The following is an 18,778-nucleotide window of genomic DNA, read 5'->3' on the forward strand; positions in this document are numbered from 1 at the left end:
GAAAAGAGGGTGCAAACCATCTTCTGAAGCTGTTCATATCCTCCCACCATTGCTACAATTACATTAATGTGATACTCAGTAAAAATTAGTTTTCTCAGTATGTCATAAAAGAAAAGCATTTTTCTGGCTAAATTCTAACACCATAAAAGTGCTGATGGTAACCACCTTGAAGAGGTGAAGTTGAAACATCTAATCATTTCTTAGTATTTATTGAATATTTTCATATATTTATTGAGTAAAGCCATAATATCAAAAGCTCGAAATCCCTATGTTTATTTCTGTTATTAAAAAAAAAAAAAAGGAAAGGAAATATGACAGCAAGTAAAAGCATGTTTGTTTAGAAAGATAACAAATCCTGAGAATAGGTGAAGGTGGCAGTGACTTGCAATGTCCTTGGTACATATTTAGTTGAGCTTAGTTTTACATTTTCGGTTGGTACGCAAGAAGTGTTCTCCCCATTTTCCCTCCTGAATGTACACTGCCTGTGATCTGTGTATTTATCTTTGGATGCAAATGGGCTATAGAAAAATCTCTCCCGCTTTTTTTTTTTTCATTTTGCATGCCTGTGATGAACAGGTACTCTTGATATAAGTAATAATATATATATATCTCCTTCTTTGTCATTTGTCACACCATGACTTACATTTGCCCAGTTTAACTTGCTTTGCCACCAGAATACGTAAAAATCTAGGTGGTTTTGATGGTATCTGTTTACTTTTTGTCCACTTTCATTCCTTTAGTATTCAAGAACATTGTTTGCTGATCCTTTTGCATGCCTTGCCTAGTTAGACAACAGTTTTGATGGCTACGGATGTTTTCTTCCTGGATGAATTTGCAAAACTTGCCCAGCAGGCTCAGCATCTCTGACTGAACTTGTGGGCATTATTGTGACACCAAGGACAAATAGCCATTGGTTTGACTGTGTCTCTTGACACTTTCTTCCTCTGGTGGCTTGTATCACTTTGTATTGCAAATAGGTTGCACTCTGACAATTCTCAATTTAATCGGATAACATAACAGAGAGTGCACCTCATGGCCTCATGTTTAAGGAGAGCTGCCTATAAGCTGCACTTAAAAATTGATGGTATGAATCTTAACCTCTGCTTAGCCTTGAAATACAGCTTTCAGTTCCTGTAATACCTGACGTTGTCTTGAAATTTATTGTGTTTTTTCCTTTCTATTCTTACCTCTGACACCTCCATCTTCTGTTTTTTATGGCCAATTTTCATCGCAAAGACTAGTGATAGAGAGACTAGTACGGGTCTTTATTTTTTTTATTAAAATATACATTGGCCGTTTTGTGATATGAGAACACCATGTTAAAGATGACATGATATTCTTTTTTGCTGGCTTCACTCCAACCTACTCTTATCCTTACCCTTACCGTAAACATGGCTGTTTATATTCTCCAAGTAGAAACCCAAGTAAGAAGTAACTACGAGACTGGAAAAACTGCACAAATACTGGAAGTTTAAGCAGGTATTTCAAGATAGTGGGGTTGTTAGCAAGCTGTGTGTATACTAATGGATATCCAGGATGCATGTGGAAACAATGGTAATTTTTGGTATCCCTGTCTTTCACTATCAAGGTATTTGGCAATATCCTGCTAGGACTGCGACAGTATATTGAGGTTTAAGTTTGGATTGAGTAATGTCAAGAGAAATGCTAGGGTCAAGTCTCTCAAGAAGAGAGCATGGTAAGCCTATGTACTGGCATAGGACCATAAGGAAGAAGTATGAAATCTTGCCTGGCAGCTATCCTTCTATAACAATCTTCCTATTCTAATGAACATAAGATTAATCTATTTTAGTTTAAACAAGAAAGTTGGAAGCTTGAAGAATAAGTCCTGCTTCCACTTCAGTGCTTGCTCACAATATTTATGTTGGAGTTTAGAAGAAAGATGATTTATTTTGTGTTGATCTATATGTTATTTTAAATACATTCTGGTGTTGGTAACAAGAAGGAATGTTCCCCAGTAAGGGTAAAAAAAACCTCCAACCAGCAACAACAACAAAAAAAGTAAATTCTCAATAGTGTGAGAAATGATTAGGCCTTTAAAGAGCCAAAGCTATTTGAGTCATAAAAGTTTAGGTAGAATACAATTAAAGAATACTTTTTGGTTTGCATACTTTGGACTAAATCTCTGTGACATGCCCAATTTCAAATGTCAATTTATTTTTTTTTTCCCCCCTTAGTTTTATCAAAGTATGAAAGTATTGACTGAGTGAGATGCTATTGTTGGCAAGCCTTTGATGGACACTTCTGGAATTTCATTTCAGGAGCCATGACTTCTGTTTTATCTGAAATCTCACTGGCTCTTGATGACAGACAAACTCTGTTTTTAGCATTGCACTGAAGGTCAGGCAAATGACTGGTTTCCAAATAGAGTAACTGAAGATACTGGAACAGATTTATTCCTGGTATAATTCCACTAGTTCTATGAAGTTACGGGGGAAATATATTTGTCGAGAGAGCCTTGTGGGTTGAAGGATAATACTGCTGTTCTCAATCACTTGTGTATAAAAGGAGGTTGGAAAAAATACCATGTAATGTAAAGTTAAAATTCCTTCTGTAAGAAAAATGCTATACTCACGGAGATAAGGGTAATAGTTTTACCTGGTATAAACCAGCATAACTCCATTAAGGAGACTGAACACTACATTGAATGTGGTATTTTTTCTAATAGCTGAGAATCTAGCTCTAGTTTTTTAATCAGAGATGAGGTTGAGATTTCCTGGCTGTGTACATATCTTAGGGTTAATCTAGGACAGTATATGCTGCTTAGGCAGCTTTCCTAGTGCCATTTGGGATGATTCCATTATTTTTCACAGATCTTTAATTTTAGTTACGATTTTGGCATACCTCAAGTCTATAAAATGACTATCAAGCAGACTGCTAAGATATTTTGCTTCATTTTTACAAGTTATCTGTGACCTTAATTAATATACAAAGCAGTAAGCTGATTTTGGAGATGGATCAAGAAAAGTCAGTAATAATTTGTGAAAATGAAACTAGGTACTGTTGTACCATTGCTCAGGTGTTAGGAAAGGAATAATGAACATCTTTGCAGAATGACATCGCAAAGCCCAAAACAACCAGAAGCTGCGAAAAATTTCTTAGAGGAGAAACTTTGTTGCGCAGGTCACAACTATATTGACTGTTTCCAAGTCATTGTGAAAAGTGGAGGAGCAGATGCATGCTTCTGGATGCAAGAAGTGTATGTGTGTTAGCAGGGAGGTATAGCTATGGCTAACAAGATGGGGCTTTTCATCTCCTGCTCTGTTAAAGTGAATTGATCAGTCTTGGTTGGGGACATATGAAATCATAGATAGAGATCCTTTGGTTGGTAAAAGCCGTCGTCTTGTATGCCACTTTGTGCCTTGAAGGGCTAGGAGTTTTTTCATTACCAACATCCGTTACACTGGGAGTTGGCGCAAAAATTCAAGATTAAGTTTTCACAAAGAGAGCATTATCAAGAATGTGAAACAAATGTAAACTGGGTTTTACATTTTGTAAAATAGATGCAAATATAATTTTTACAGTTTAATGTATACCTTAAAGCTCAAACAACATGTTTTAATACTTTGGTCTTACTTTCACCAAGAGGTTACACTACAGTAAACTTGTCCCTTGGAGGTGGCAAAAGGTTTCTTTAATCATGGATACCCTGATGATCATAAAGTACAAACAACTGTTGCCATGATGAGGCAGGATTTCTTCAAATTCAGTTAGGTTTGACTCTAATGCTGTACCCTGAAGGCTCTGCTTTTCCAAACCATTCACAACATATGCTCTCTTTAAATCCATCAAACAGTCCTGCACTCACTCTATGCCTTATGTTCTGATGTCAAAGCAAATCTATGTTCTACTTGTGGCACCTGCTGTGGCACATACTTCAGCTACTTTAGGGTAGTACTAAGCATACCACCATACTTACAGTCCTGTCAACATAGCTGTGATAAAGACCCTTTGGAAAATGTATAGCTTCACCCTAAAATAATCGTTTATCGTAACGCATAAGGGAGAATTAATTGGCATTTAGTTCTTGTAATAATTTGGATTAGTGCCCTTCATAAAACAGGGCCATGTGTGTAAGTACAGACCTCATATAGAATAGGAGTACTTTCATTTTTAACAAGGCAAAACAATTTCAGTTACAAATAAACTCCATTTAAAAAAAATACCTAAGACAGTATAGTATATATTAGCAAATGCCATTGCACTGAATACTCATAAATCAGGCTTTGGAAACATCATGCTGTATTTCTAGATACTATAATATCTTAGATTACAAGTTTATAACAAAAATAGATTAAACTTTTTTTCCTTTATTAGTATCAACACCATTCAAGTGATGGCTTAACAAAACGGTGTGTTATAATATTACTGTCCACTATGGAAATACCTGTGCTATGCATTGACAAATACTTTGCCTATAGCTTATGCAAAAACTTACAGATTCCTCCACCTCCCTGGCACGTTACATATTATGACGGGATTTGAGTGTGTGCACTATCTACACATGGATGGTGTTTCCCAGTTGATTGTTATATCTATTACATAAAGCCATAAGGGAAAACAAAAGATGTTTTTAAGGAGAAAAAAAAAGTTACTTTCTTAGTATTAACTCACATTTACCTCAGAAGTTTCTGTAGTCATCCCTTCTTCTCGCTGAGATAAGTGTACAACGTATCTTTTTTTTTTGACTGGGTTTCCATGCTTCATGGGTTTGTCCTGACAGTTGCTTAAGGGAACTGCAGATAAATGTAGATGGATCCTTTTGATCCTATGGACCATTCTCCTGACTCTCTGCCACTATGTTGTCTGTGTTCTGCCAACACAGGCATCTTCAGACTTCAATTTCTGTGATTTAGGTTTACATGTCATTCAAAAGGTTGCAAAGATTGTGTGCTTGGAGTGTTCACTTCACATACTGGAGGAGAAAAGGACTGTCTGGTACGAAGAGGAGGGTGTGCTACACATTGGCTTTGCAAGATGGCAAGTTAGGTGTGAGCCCTGCCAGCGCGCTCTTTTGTGAAGTGAGTTTGCTGGGGCCCTAGCCGTAGTGATTAGAGAGGGGTTCTCAAATGTAAAGGAGAGATCGACTTACAAGTTGTTATTTTTGATAATGAGAGCAGGGAGGTTGCTCTTCATGACAGAAGGAGACAGGGACATGAGCCCCAGGCTGCCTGCAATCCTTTGTTTTACATCCATATTCATAAAAGCAACAAACATTAACATAAAACTCTCGGGGGAATAGGAGAGCTTTTAGAGCCCTATTGTAAATTAAAGGTGTGTGTTCCAAATATTATTTGAGAAGAAATCATTGATATTTCACCTGAGGTGAAAATGCAAACTCTGATTTGCCATTGCCAGGCAGCTGTGCAGTCATCTGTAGTGCTACAAAGCAGTTAATAGAGAAGCTGAAACACTTGAATTTGCGCTGAAGAGAAAAACTTTGTGCTAAGTAATGGGGAATTGGGACTGTAATATTTTTGCTGTACCAAAGCTTTATTTCTAATGTGTTGACAGACAAGACAGAAAAGTAAAATCCTAAGAGAGAGAAGTTCTCTGGTCCTCCAAGCAAACAGGCTGGGGTCACAGGAGGAGTATGCACAATGGAATTCATTTCCTGCATGACTCCTTGACTCACTAACTTCCAGAACAGCTTGAGTGACACCTTACCTGGGGAAGGTTCTTGTAATCATGCTGTTTCAAAAGCTGTTAATCTTAGAGCAGTTCTTAAGAAGAACTATTACTGTTCTTTGCTCTTCTTCTTTACAAGGATTTAACCACCTTTGATATTCAGACTTTCAGTTCTCCATTCTGTTTTTTTTTCTGAGGGCTGATTATCAATGTACCTACCAATACAAGCACAAGACTTTCTAATTGCACACTGATAAAGCATAAACAGTGCTCGGCCTTCTTATCAGTCTTTACATAAGATGGGCATGACTGTGTGTCATATCTGAGTTGCAGCCAGCAAAAGCTCAGCTTGACAGCCTAGTGCTTTTTCTCTCTGGACTATCGCATTGCACATTCTTACAGGGTCATGCACGATAAAAAAGGATAAGGGGGCCTCCAAAGAGACGTGACCGAGACGTTATTGTCTGTGGAGCTTTTACCTCCGCACTATCACTGCAAATCCACAGAGTCTGCAACAGATGCTAGAATTATTGCCTAGACTACAGGGCAGAGGAGCATAGAGCTTGAAATCCATGCTTTCATGTCAATTCTCTTTGTCTGTGGTATTCACACAGAGCAGTGGAGTTGGATGAGATGATGTTAGATGTTTTGAAGTGGAGGGTAAAGACAGTGTCTTGTTCTTCTCTGACATAGCCAAAATCTTATAAAATAAGTTTACCCTTTTTCTTATGTCTCAGTCTCTCCTTTTTTTCTATTTGTATTTTTATTAGGAACTCATTTTAATATCTGGATGATTTCTTTATACCAGTCTTCTGTATCATTTTCCCAAAATACTGCTTGATGTCTTGTGTGACATGTGAAACATGTTGATTCTTTATCAAGGTAGAGGGTGAATTTCTTTCAATCCTGGAAATGATACAGAAAGGCAGAAGGGAAGGCCATTCAGAAGAAAATGCCTATCACCAGCTGAGAGAACCAGATGGACATAATCTGTGGTACTATTTAAAATGTGTCTACTAAAAGTTTGGGAGCATCGTCAGACTTTATTAAAATGCATACATTGCTTCCATTTCATATATGTATGTAATCTTACAGTCTCTTGAAGAGCTGTATAATTCTATAAATAGAAGACCCATCCTAGGATAAAGAGAGATTACTAATACAGCTCCATTTGGCACTTCTGTCTGCCTCAGGAATCTCTCCAGCTGCCCAATAACCATCCAAGCATTCTTAATTTTAATTTATTTCCGCTTCTTGGTATCTGAAGTAAAAGCCTCCTGTTGTTAAATAGGTGCATATTCACTTTGAGAAATGTTTTCTGCTGCCATTGCAGTTGGCATAGTCTTGATGTGGAGCACATCAAAGTTCCATTCCTGACAGTTATTAAATATTTTCTTTGCAAATATGATTCATGAGACTAAGCAATGTTATTGAACAAGATGCTGTGACAGAAGGAAGAATATAAGGAAAAGAAACAGCTGAAAAATAAAAACTAGAGAGGGTGGGAACCAGTCATCCATTAAGTAATCTCCTGATTTAAGAGGGTTTAGAGAAACTTGGCCAAGATCAAACTCTGACAACATATTAAAACTCCAAAACGCCTACAGATTTTGTTTGCACGTGGATGTGCAGCTCTGAAAAATATTACTGTAAATATAACTCTGCCTACAAGAGAGAACTTTCGTAATTCAGTCAGTCATAATTCTGGCTGGAGCTGAGATTTGCATGTTGGTATTAGGGAATACATCAATCTTTAAAGACATTTTTTCTTTATGCAGTCCAAAATGTCACTTTAATTTAGCCATTCAGATGCTTGTTTGATAACAAAATAGAGTGAAGCTCATTGTCCTGCAGTTTAGCTAAGTCCTCATTTGAGATCAAAGTGAGGGTTACCTTTTTTCTACATGTTCCTTTCATTCCTCATTTGCATCAGGCAAATAGCGGTTTTACTAGCAGCAGGAGTCCCTATTAAAATAACTGTTGTATTTTGTCATCTACACAATTAATTGTTTAGCAATTCATTTAGTGCCAGATGAAGGAAAAAAGACAGACTAGGCACAGAAAGACAGACCACCTTAGACTTTCTAAAATTCTTTCTTGGTCGAACAACAACTTTCCTGCTGCCTCTTCCAAACCAGTTATTTTGACATGCTGCACTGCAGAAGTTAGTGTCTAATGCAGCCAAGGAAAACACTGTTAAGCCAAATTCTGAACTTGATTGCATTTCTTCCATGAACTTAAATAGATGTCCTGCGAACATTTATTCCGTAACAAAATATGCAATCAGATCATCATAATTAGTGTATTTACACTGGACCAGGAGAGGAAAATTCCTAATTTGGACATGCAGAATTTTGAAACTCATGGCTAGGTGTGCAGCTCATTACAACCTCTGCTTCCAGTACTTCTGAGAAAAATGTCTGCAGTTATCAAGGAGGGAATGGAAGCAAAGCACCCTGCAGAATAATTCTGTTATGCCCAAGCTATGTGTAAGTTACACAGCTTGATGATCCACAAGGAGCTGTGCTCTGAATCAAGGATGAATGAATATATTAAACTAAGTATCAGAACCACATTCATCTAGATAAAGCCTAGCTAAATATACCAAGCAGGCTAAGGATGATTTTCATACATAACTTACGCACCTAACCTTTGTTACCTTAGAATGTTTAGCAGATACGAATGTTTAAGCCATTTTTTAAAATCTACCCTAAGCTCCTAAACCACTGATCACTTTGCCAGACTGGTAGAAATATTTATGATTCACTGTTACCTTCCTTCTGAGTGTAATTAATTACCTGAAAGAAATACGAATGTACAGAGGAGTGAGAGTTGGAGGAGTATATGTAGACAGCATACTTCAAAGCCCTACCTGAAACACTCTTACTAAGACCTATATGCTCTGGAAGAATAATCCTGCCTTAGCTTGGTGCTGCTCACCCCAATAACTGGTGAACACCAAATCTAGATGAGATAAATCAGGAGAGAAGCAGAGTGCCCAAAAAGGAATTTGCAGAAACATTGCTCCCCAGGTTAACAGGGAAAAGTGTCGCTAACCAGCGGTATCATGACTGTGTCACAGGCAAATCTGCAGCCTGTGTTTTGCAGGGGCCTTTTGGTTAGACAGAAGGTGTTCATTCACAATTGATGGTTGCCCACTTTGCTATCTGTAATTAAAACAACAGAGATTTTTCATTGGAGCCTCTGGAATGTAGTACAAAATGAAGCTGAAGACTTTATTAAGATGGGGTACATCTTACTTAGCATTCCCGGTGCAAACTGAAAGCTCTCTAACCCTCACCTGTTGATCACCAGGGTGAGCAGCTCAGAAGATGAGAGGCTGTCCACAGTAGCATGTCAACTGGGTAGGAAATACTGATCAGGCTTCTCTTCCTGCCTTAATACCTTCTTTCAAGTGCCAGTTACTGGTCATAATCTTTGTACATTGAAATGCCCCTTCACACACACATGTGCTGGGTAGCTCCTCGGGGAATTCCAAACCTGTCATCAGAGACAACAAACCAGCTTGTCCACAAGGGAGTGCTTCTCTGGGCACCTAAGAGACTGGTGGAGGAACATTAACAAATGTAATACACCTGGTATTACTGCTGGCAGGGGGTCCAAATGTTATCCTTGTCACAACAATAACTACATAAATTCTTCTGTGAATGTCAAAAAGTTTCTGGTTTTCCTAGTGTGGAAGTAGTTCTGTTTTTCTAACAGTGAGTATTTGGAATATGCTGCTGAGTGGGATGGGCGAGTAAACATGCTTTACCATTTTAGAAAACTCTAGAGGGACTGGGAGTTTGAATAAATAATTTTCTCTCAAAAAAAACCCCAAAAAACTGTAGCTTATCCAAAGATAATTGAGGCTGCTTGAACTATGCACTCTGCTGAATTAGGAATCATGCGATCACAGGCTCCTGCCTTTATCTGGAATGGAAATTCCCCAAGAACAGGTTTCCTTGTTGTGTGGGAATTTCTGAGTCACATTTCAGCTCAAAACTTGGGCATAAAAATAGAAGACATGGTATGATGAAGATGAGTGGCATTGCTTGGATCTTCAAACGCAGGTCAGTTTAAATAAAGAGCTATTCACCATAGGCAAATTAATATTAACTAACTGAGGTCATTCATTTCTTAAAGCTCTTTCTAAATATCCTTCTTCTAAATCAGCTTATGGCTTATCAAATTTATGGGACATTCTTGTTACAACCTTATTTCAGTGCACCCTTCTTGGTGTTGCATTTTCTTGGCAGTATTTTCAGTTGTACCCACATTACATTAGTAGTTGAACAAAAATCACTATCTTTCTCAATAAATGGTACTTTTTCCATCTCATTCATTTGATTTTTTTTTTACTTTGAGTCTGAAATAGCCTTTAGCTACAGACAGTACTAATATGTTAAAACATTTCATTTCTATTATTTCATTTTGTCTGCAAACAGGAAGCCATTCCAAAGTCATATAAAAATTGGTTATTGTAGAGTATATGGAAAATACTCTAGTATATGGAAAAAAAGACAAAAAATACATTTTGAAAACTTTTCAGCTTAATACTGCTACGTGCCCTGAAGCCACTATGAGATGTGTGGGAAGGTACTTAGCTACATTTATGCAATAGAGCATTATAAAGCTGATGGATGTAAAATTCACTTAGAGGAATGCTTTTACCTTGGGAAAATCACGTATGTCCCTGGCTTGTACTTTGTCAAATAAAATCTGTGGGTTTTTATTATATTCTGCAAGCTTTAAGTGGGAAATTTTTGAAGACTGCTGTACCCACCACTATAATGGGTTAAACCACCCAAAACCAGCATTGGCATCATCACTCTATAAATAAAGTTCAATCCTTGTCCTCAGCAATAGCCACATCCATCCTTAGCCAACATAAAGAAGTAAAACAAGCTGCTGTCTTTTTAAAAATTCAGATTGTGTTGCTTTTCATTATTGTTTTGTCAGTCTTCACGATCTTCAAAGTAGCAAGTTTTTCCTTTTGCATTTGAGATTATATCAGTATGTTCAAATTATTCCCTGTTAAACAAATGGGGTTCCTGTGGTTTTGTAAGTGAAGTGGCATCTCTGTGTTTGGTTGAAAAGCTAAGAGAACAAAGCTTAAGCTATTACAATTTAACAGGTAAAAGAAACATCCTCAGCCTCTACAACTGCCCTTACTTCCTGAAACATCCAGCGGTTTATGTACTTGTTAAATGTGTCAAGACAGTATTTTGCCTGCTACATCTTTAAATTTCCAAGGATCCTGCTGGGATACCTGGCAGGATGTCGTGTTATGCACTAAACATGATACAGCATATTACAGAAGAAATTTGCACTGCACTTTCTCAGGGGAACTTTGCTTCTGTTCTTTTTTATTCACTTGGATCTCAAAAGGAATTCTTTGCTCTCTGAAGTTTGAAGCCTGTACTTCTCTTTATTGTCTCACAGAGCATGGATGAATGCTACAGATACAAAACAGTATCCTTGTGGATAGGGAGAATGTTTAATGAGTAACTGATGCTATATAGTGCATAGTTAATGCTGGGCATGCACATTGGGCAATATGGCCTCTTAAAACCTTAGACACAAAAGTAACAGCATGATACCAAGTGTAGTTCCTGCAAAGTTAGTTCTGATTCAACATCTCTGTCACTGTGGACGTGTGCTACATTTCATCTTCTTTCATAACAGATGCCTTTTTGTGTGTACTAAACTATTCTAGCATCTCTAGGTAAAGCACGGAGTTGAATACTGCGTATTTTTGCTTTAGAGACAGGACTGCTTATTTGCTGTGTTGAACTGGCAGCTTGTGTTTTAGTGATTAGAGGAAGAATGACTCCCCTGGTATTCTGATGGCCAGAAACAAAAAGAACGCAATAAAAAAATGCACATTTAAAGAACAGTTAAATGTAAGCCTGCATCAATGTAATAAGCACCCTAATTTACAAACACACAGGAGAAGAAGAATCACTTATACATCAGTTAAATTTGTGCTGGAACCTCAGGACTTAAAGCTATTTGAGGTGCTTAATATCAGAAGTGGCTGCAGGCCACTAACTGACCAACTAAAACTCTCACTATTGTCTCAAATGCCCTTTTAGTCAGGCCTTATTTTTGCTGAACCGATCAAAAGCCCTTCAAAGTTATAAAGCATTGTGGTCTCAGTTATATACAATGAAATGCATTAAGCAGAATGAACTTGAAAAAAAAGAAAATTTTACCATAGTGGCCAATAGCAAAAGACATAAACCCCTCAGTTTATTGCTAATGCTTGTAGGGAAAGACAAGACAAATTGTGCTTGTATGAGGAGGTCAAAAAACTGCACAGAATGTAGAATTCAAGAAGCCAATAGCTGTGAAAATGTGAAATTACCATATTGATAACTGAGATCTATCTACTTGGAACATGAAGAAACATCCCGCCTTATAAAACTGCCTTAAAATTAATTAAAATTTGAAAAAGAGACGTAGGAAAGAGGAAGAGGAACCTCTGAAGAACCTTGGCAGTTCTGATCCTGCAAGTACTTACAAGCTGAGTGTAACTTTGCTGCAGGGAGTCATCCTGTGGAAGTCAACAGAACTGCTCACACCATGGGGCTGCCAGAATACTAAGGATCAGTACCTCAGTTATATTCTCAGTTTTGATTTGCATTAAGGTTATTGAACTCTCTGATACTAAAGAAGAACTTACTCACTTGTTCCTTACAAACTGTTATTGTAACAAAACAAAGTCTATTATTATACGACTCGCCTCTCTGCTTCCATTTCATTTCTGCGAGATACGTAGCACACACTATCCCGGCACAGTACGTGATGTTAAACTGAGACTAGAGTGAATAGATCTAACAGCTATTTTTAGATGAAGACTGGGAGAAGAGAGATTACTATTAGTCATACCATACAAGATTTAGAGTGCTGTATAGTCTTCTAGCTATGTCAACACATCCTATTAAAAAGTTGGTATACATAGACTAGTCACGTTTCTAACAGGCTAAGCTGAAAAGTCTAAAGTTTCCTTTATTTTTTAACAAAGGATTGAAAATTTTTCAATCAGCTAACGTGGAGTTGAAGTAGGGAACAGAATGATCTTCCTTCCAAGCAGGGACAGGATCATTCACACTCACTTAAAAAATCCCCCAAAGCCTTGCCTAAAGCAATCCCTGAAGCATTGCCTATATGCTTCCTTTCATTTCCCAGCTGAAAATCTTTTACAGTTGGCTTATTTTCATCACCTGGGTCTACTTAGCTTGGCAAGAAGGGCTAGTTCTCTGTCTTACTTGAAGAGCCTATATATTGTGCATGCACAGCAGCCTTGGAAAGGCATTAAATAGGAGGAAAATTACTGGTGTTGATGGAGGTGGTCTTGGTCCATTATGGACTGGCATACCCGAGACTGAGGTAAGCCGGATAGCTCAAGCGCCAGTAGCCCTTTCTGCTCTTGCAGTACAGGTTTCAGCACAGAATGTCCTGAATTGTAAGTGCTTGACTGGCTGTCCCACAAAACCTCTGTGCTGCTGTGGCATTGTGCCGCCTGGTACCCAAGCAAGGTAGATTAAAGCTATTTTGGGTTCTCACATGTATTGTAATCTCCCTTCCTAACTGCAGATGAAGCATAGCCTGAGAGGCCACTTCAGAGTGTCTCTGCAGCTTGCCAGCTCAGCTCTGTTTAATATAAAAGCAAGCTCTTCAAGGTGCCAGTGGCATATTTTGCAGATGCCATGAGTGTTCATTTAAGGCAGGTTTTCTTGTCTCATTAGAAAACAGAAAGGAGGGGGGGAAAAAAAAAAAGTAAAACCTGGTAGTAAATTGAAAACAATGAGACATATTCTTCAGAAAAATGGTAGCTGCAAAAAGGGAATTTTCTTTAGGTTTGGTTGGTGATACTGCAAGGATTTTGATTTCCAGTTTCCTATAGTCCTCTGTCTTCACATCTAATTGGTCTTGCTCAGCAATCCCATCTGACACTGAAAGGTATAAAAGCCACCATCAAAGGCGGTGGTGTTTGCTCTATGGTTTAGGTTATCTAGGCTGTTTTTTCCTGTGTTCTTGTTTTATGCCTTCTGGCAATGTGTTGAATGAAATGGTGAATTTCTGCCTGATGACTTATTCCAGTGGGTTTTATTCCTTTTCTTTGCTGTTTTTTTTGTCCAGAATTGTCTTTTAGTTTCTAAGAGGACCCATGATTTTCCCTTTGGAGCTGTTGCATGTTTATTGTGGGGACAGGGATGGAAAGTGACTCATTTAGGAAACGATAAACTACATTTCCTCAATTAACCTGCTCACAATAGGGGAGGAACTGATGTCTCCAGTCCAGAGATAACTACTTGGATTTACATAGGCATTCAGCAGTTCAATGTAACCGTTCTGCGGTGGGATCTCGAAGCACGTCTCTCCTCCTTTCAGTAGGTAGTGCTCCTATGCGTAAAATGAAAAAGTTTTGCTGCCATTCCCAGGCATTGTGAGCCCCGGTGCTCAGAAACCCTATGAAGGTTTGTTGGAAGCATCTATATAAAACCCACTTGTGAAAATTTAACAGAGAGAGATTTAAATGCTGTTTTTTTCCATAAAGGGAACACATTTTATTTTCTAGTGATCCTTACTGTCTGTCCATTCTTTTTCTTGTAATAGTGTATTATAGTCTCTGGTAAGTGATAGCTTATGTCCTGTCTCATTTCTGGCCTTTCTGACTATGGGAAGGAGCATTTTCTTTTAATTTTTTCTTCTGCCCCAGAGGTTCTGAAGAGGTGAGGGTATTCATGCCCAGTGGTTAAGCATATTTCTAGTGTTAGTGAATACTTGATTCTCTGAAATGTTGCTTTTAAATAAGAGGAAAGAATAACTTGTTGATTTGGGGGTTGGAGTCAGGAAGGGATCAGGCATAGCTCAGGTCCTGGAAAAAGAAGAGGCCCTGGCTATCGCTGCGAGCTGCCGTATTAATGCTTTCTCAGTTGTATAGGCCTCCCTGTGTATTTTTGTCTGTCTTGTAAATTAGGAGTTCCTTGGGGTAGGAAAGTTGTGTCCATCCATCTGCTTATCCAGGCATTCTCGTTAGTATGAACGCGTACCTGTATAAACGCTCAGCCACTCACCTGCTGCCTGCCCCTTCCCCTTCCCCTCCGGAGTGCAGCTGAGGGGGCTGCGGCGGGCACGCGCGCGGCTCTCCGCCGAGGAGGCGCGGCAGCAGCACTTCGCGCGCCGCCTGCTAGACCTCCTGCAAGTAGTATTTACCCTGCATCCAGTGCAGACTTACTCTTTAGGGCATAGCTGTCGTACTATATATTCTCCCAGTGTACAGCTCTGCTCACGACAGAGCGTAGTAAGAATTCTCTGTAGTACTCTGAAAGCAACGTGTGGTACTTCCAGCCTGCCTACTTGCTTTAGTCTGGGGTTATTTACTGCAAGTCAGATATCTGCCTTGTAGGCCGTTTGTGAGGGCTGAGGATTCACACCTCTGAAGCTGCAAGTGTTCCTCTGCTTTTCTGAGAGGGGTGAACGATGGTTGGCTTTTCAAGGCAAAGTCTGTGCTTGGGTTTGAGGCGCTGGAGAAATACTATTAAAATGAGATCTTACTGTCAGTGGTGCCCTGGCTTGGATTTTGTAAATCAGTTGACAGAAATAGCTGTATCTTAAATCTCTGGTGCAGATCTCACTGCAGCCTTAAAGGCATTTGCAATATCTAGCATCTGAAGGCTACTTTGTAATCTGGAGCAAGTGAGTTAAGACAAAGGTCTTCCGAAATAGTCCTGTCTAGACCTTGCCCTGGGATGTTTTAAGAAAAAAAAACATTGGCGGTCAAATTGAAAAATGCATATTTGGCCTAGACAGTACTATGTTTCTCTGCTTTTGTTATTGGAAGAGAGGCTGAGATGAGAGCAAACTAGAACTTACTGTGTAGACAGATCTGGATTTGCAGTCTAATTCCAAGGGTTAATTAGCATTCACCCTTCATTTAAAAAATATTTTTTTAAAAACCTTTTAAAATGGAAAATAATCCCTAAGTATTTCACGAAGACGCAGTGAGATATTCTCTGTTTGTGATTATATTTAGTAAATATTTAGAGATCAGAGATGAATTTTCGAAGGAAAACGCCAACAGATAAATACCTTGCATTTCATGCCTTTCTGCTGGATCTTTAAAAATGAGAACAAGATAGTCTTGAATGTGCCTTGACACTTCAGATCTGGCTGTCCTGTATCGCCGTCTGTACGCTGGTATTTTGTCCCCAACAAATACTGAGTGTTCTCAATGTCTGCTGTAAACGCACGCTGTGGGCTCGCTTGAAGCCTCACAGAGGCCTGTTAGCTTCTAGCTAAAATAAGTGTAATTTTGTACTTTGATTTGAATGTTTTATACAGATTATGCGTCCAGACTTTAATAATGCCTTCTGTAGAAAGCTCTACAGAATCAAATAATCTACATAGCGTGCTCTTAGCCAGTGGGAAGGCTGGGGGAAGAAGCAATTTTTTCCTGATACTTATTATGGTTCTGAACTACAGATATCACAAACTAGACCCGTCTTTTATACTTGTGAATCTTGCTGTCTGTGAAGCTAGGATAAGCTGAATTTTAGAGGTAAAGTGACGTCAGTGAAGTACTGGCCCCTGAAATGGAAATTGGAAAGGTAGTGCTGTAAGATGGAATCCAGCCCAGAATTTGTTACTGTTACTTGGCTGAAGAGATGCCTACAAATCCCTTTCCTTTCCTTTTCAAATAAAGGAACACTGGCTGATAAGCCATGATTGAGACCGTTTCCTTAGGTTTCCCCATATGGTTCTCCTGTAGCTGTTTTCCTCAGAACGGGTGCTGCAGTGGCCATAGTTAGAAACTTACATGAATCATAAATTCCAAGATACCAAGAATTTTTTGTTTAGGTAGCGTTAGACAGAAAATACCCACTAGAGTAAATGAAATCAGGTCACTAGTATAACCATCGCCTCCCTCTAAATTTGACTTTAATTTTAGGACAGTTGTAGTGACCTGCTGTATCTTTATTTTAAGACGTAACATTTAAATTTGGAGCTTGAAAAAGCAGAAATCAGAAGAACTGAAGGGGAAGTCAATATGTTACAGCTATCTTATACTAGTCCCAGACCTAGACTTCTTTATCCTTTCTGTGGAAGCTCTGCTTCTCTGGGTATGTTTGTTTGAAGAATCACTGGGGAGTGGAAGGAGAGATGTACGTGTTAAATAAGAATTACAAAATTAGGGCAGAAATTTGACTTTCAGTAACTGTATTGATGTTCAAAAACTAGTCTTTGTTCTTCATGAGCAAAAGGGGGAGTTCCCAGCATTTGAAACCAGCTGTCTGGAGACTGGAAGTATCAGCATTGCACAATTAATGCTTTGTGGCAAGAACTTACATGTTTCCTGAGAAGGTAAAAAGTGGTGCCTTAGAAAAGTGATGTGTGAAGATTATTAAAAAAATCTTTATCCAAAAGGTCAAGCCTTGGTATCTGCCTGACTGGCAAACAGTTTATGTTCATAGAGAAAAAGGATAAACTGAGAAACTCTGAGAAGTGTCCTACTTGATGAATTCAAGTCTCACTGACTGATTTATCTGAGTTTGGCTTTTGTTCCCATTTTTTCTGGCCTCTTATCTTATTGCAGATTTTGTTTCTTGACATATTTGAGGGACTGAGCAGGGAAAGGTCTTTGACTAACTATACAAGTACATGTGGGTATGCAAATAATCCATATTCTTTTTAGACTTTTAGATTCTGCTTCGCACAAGGCAAGTCTAATGTTTGTTTAATAGATTAGGAAAACTATGCTTGTAATATGAATCTCTCGTTTCTACTAATCTCTTTCTATGTGGGTGCATTAGACCGCAGAATAAAACTCCATCACTGAAACTACCATGAAGTATTTTCCCCACCCCTCAGTTCCTTAACACCAGAAAATACATCAAGGAATGGCACTGCCATTATCAGGCAACTCTCTAATTCACAGGAGAACATGGTATCTGTGTCTGTCCTTCACTCGGAAAACAAATCTTACTGCTTTTATCACTAATGAAAAGGTATAGAAAGCTGCCTCTTCCAGTCAGATCAGATTTGGGATGTTATTTACAGTGCTTAATTCCAAAGTAATCTCTCTTTTTAAGTAAAGTCTTCAAGTATTCAGGGTGCTGTGCTCTAGCACCCTGAGACTAGAGCTTGTGTTCTAGTAAATTGGCAACTCCCATTGCCAGACTACACTGTCAGTTAGACTGTCAGCCCCAATACTGATCCCCTTTAATGGGGCTTTAAGAAAGTTTTTGGGTTTTTTTTCCTTTTTTTTCTTTGTTTTTGCTAGTGGAAGAGCACAAACAAGTAGTCTAGGGAATTGTTTTAGAATTACTATTTTGGTTTGAGTATGTACATATTTTTTAAGTGTTTTGAGGTCATATTAGGGAAGGCAGGTTAAGGAATTACAATTCACACCTGATGAGGAAAAGCGTTTGGATTTATGTTGGATTTTGGTTTCAGCCTGGCTGAATTCACAAGGGAGTTTTGGCTTGTAATCAGACACAACTTTCTTTTATGTTCACTGTGCTGAAGGAACAGAGATGTTGACTGCAGCCTTTGTTACAGCATTTTAGATTATCTGTGGTGTTTTTTTTAGAAGTGAGTATCTAAAAATAAGAGCAAAGACCTATAGCTTATGTCTGTACTCTTTAAGTGCTGAGTGCTGAGAGCAGAGGACTACTCTGATGTGCTTGCTAAAATTTGGCTGGCTGGTGGTATGTGAAGGCTCTTCTGTTTTAGTTGGAGTTCCCTAATGGAGTCAAGTTTCATTAAGTAGCTGTAATGTATCAATGTCATCCAGATGCAAGCTGAGAGGGCTGTGTAAAATTGAGGTCAGGATACTGTCCGTTTGGAGAAGATGCAGTCCACAAGGCATCTGTGGCTAACAAAATGTGATGCTATAATAAACAACTCGAACTGTTGTCTCAGTAGTTGGGTTTGTAGTTGAAGCATTGTGGCTTCTTATTTCTAAAAGTGCTGGACTGTCTTTGGAGTGGCAGGTCCAACGGGTTGATGAGCTCATTTCTGGTATGTAGTGATCTGTCTTGGTAATGGAGCTATAGTTGTATGTGGGTAAGGTTAAGCAGAATGATTTCCTATAAAGCTTGCTGTAAAAGAAGCAAAGCAT

At 38.6% G+C, this 18,778-nt stretch overlaps 1 protein-coding gene across 2 annotated transcripts in view; it reads left to right on the forward strand.

Moving 5' to 3' along the window:
- Positions 1–18,778, forward strand: part of LDB3 (LIM domain binding 3) — a gene marked incomplete at both ends in the record, with an annotated part of 75,550 nt that overhangs the window by 11,965 nt on the left and 44,807 nt on the right. The gene's annotated exons all lie outside the window — the stretch shown is intronic.

This window comes from Phaethon aethereus (genome assembly GCF_964289735.1).
Source record: "Phaethon aethereus genome assembly, chromosome: 7".
In the NCBI taxonomy this organism is placed as follows: Eukaryota; Metazoa; Chordata; class Aves; order Phaethontiformes; family Phaethontidae; genus Phaethon; species Phaethon aethereus.